This window comes from Nannospalax galili, unplaced genomic scaffold (assembly GCF_000622305.1).
Source record: "Nannospalax galili isolate Female #2095 unplaced genomic scaffold, S.galili_v1.0 scaffold10, whole genome shotgun sequence".
NCBI classification, from domain to species: domain Eukaryota; kingdom Metazoa; phylum Chordata; class Mammalia; order Rodentia; family Spalacidae; genus Nannospalax; species Nannospalax galili.
In genome coordinates this window covers 10074595-10076557 of record NW_008331140.1, presented here as the reverse complement: position 1 = coordinate 10076557, position 1963 = coordinate 10074595, and the positions used below count along the sequence as shown (strand labels likewise).

The window sequence follows — 1963 nt, the reverse complement described above, 5'->3', positions numbered from 1 at the left end:
GCTGCATAAACAGGAGGTTCAGGAGAGCAGTTGAACCTGTCTAGAGTGCTATGGAACTGCCACAGAAACCTGCAACTTTAGTGCATTTGAACATGTTAGGAATGATGATTCTCCAAAGTCACAGAAATGCCCAATTAAAAAATTACAGATAGAAAAGACTTGCTAAATTAATGGCATACTTATTTTGATACTACAATGGTAACCATCTTGGCATTAAAGACACTGTGTGGCAGGGATATTTGTACATCTGTGCTGGAGTCAGCTTCGTCCTCAGGCTGATGTGGTGGCAACCTGCCCCTATCATGCAACAGCTGGGCTGAATGTCAATGTTGCAGTCTGAAGATGGTGGCCATACTGAGGTCCTTATTTGAAGCCTTCAGGTCTTCCAAGGCATCTCCTCTGGAAAATCCCATCTACATGATCCAGGGAACTTGCTCTTCAGAAACTTCTAGAGGAGGAGATGCTTGCAGTTCAGACCGTGGCCCATCCTGGTAGTTTATATTTTGTCACTGACATAAAGGAAGGAAAAGCCGATTCCAATTGATCATTCCTCCCTGCTTCTGCCTCTGTCACCTCACATGTGCAAACTGAGAGAGGATCAGCTTCGGAGCAAACTGCTCCATCCTCTGCTGCCTTTGGATGTCCAAAATGGTCCCATCCCAACTCTGGCCTCATTGGTGGATTCTGAAGATGAGAAGATGGGCTCAAGTGTCCAAGAGAAGAACTGAGCCATCCCACTGGGGATGCAGAGCACATGGTGAACAAGGAACACTTTGTATTTATAGCACTTGCCAAATATAAGTCCACTTATGGCTACAATCCAGATGTAGGAACCAGAGGTGAAAAGCCGTAGTCTCAATATATAAATCAATGTCTTGTTTGTGATGGACAACTGGCCCAGAATTTGTTGTAATTCCGAATTTTTTTTCATGCTAAATTTTATTTCTTTGTTCTTTCCCCCTCATTCATTTTCAATTTCCTGGCAACTGAGGTAAAAATGTCTATTTCATTTCTGGGTTTCATTTGACTCTTTTTTCTTTTCCTTTTCATTTTTGTGTGTATGTTGGAGAGGTGGGAATGGGGTGTTGTCATGCCACAGCACAAGTGTAGAGAAAAGACAACTTTTGGGATTCGATCTTGTTCTGAAGCAGAAAGTCTCTTGTTTCTGCCAATTCAGTGTACTCCAGGATAGCTTGTCCATGATCTTCCAGGCAGGTCTCTGTAGGAGTGTTGAGATTAGAAATGTGCACTACCACATCCATCTTTTTATGTCATTGAGCAGATCCAAACTCAGGTTGTCAGTCTTGTGTTGCAAGTCCTTTTATCCACTGACTGAGTCATCTCCTAGACCCATCAGTTCTTGAGAGATTTATTTGTTCTCAGGTTCTAATGATTGTGATATTTTTGTGTCCTTGTGTGTGTGTGTGTGTGTGTGTGTGTGTGTCTTATTCTTTCCCATATATTACACAATTCTGCCTTAATGGTCCTGAATTGCTTTAGTTAAACTTCTTATCAATTTCCTCTATTTTTTCTACCCATTTTATAAGATAACTTTGCTAGATGTGACTTTATTGGAAGTCATTTTCTCTGTGGACTCCAACTGTCATTTCCTGGCTTCCGGGGTTTTACTGAGATGATTGATATCATAAACACTTAAAACTCCACAGTGTAAAGTTCTTGGACCCTGTGGAAAGGAACAAGTCATTCAACATACGAGACTGTGGAGGACATTTCACATCCAAATCATAACATTATCTCAATGTAATAAATTCTCAGTAACAGATATTCTTTTTCTATTTGGCCTAGTCTATTGGTGACGCTTTTGACTGGATTTATTTGATATAATTCACTTTTCATTTCAAGATTTACACAGTGTATTCAATACCTCCTTTTTACAGTAAATTTCATCTTTACTTCATTCACATGTTTAGTTTACTCTGCTTTTAAGCATTTGCTTATATTA

At 40.0% G+C, this 1963-nt stretch overlaps 1 pseudogene; it reads right to left on the bottom strand.

Annotated features, from left to right (window-relative positions):
- Positions 1 to 323: 323 nt before the first annotated feature.
- On the bottom strand, positions 324 to 931 carry LOC103725660 (annotated as a pseudogene).
- Positions 932 to 1963: the final 1032 nt, after the last annotated feature.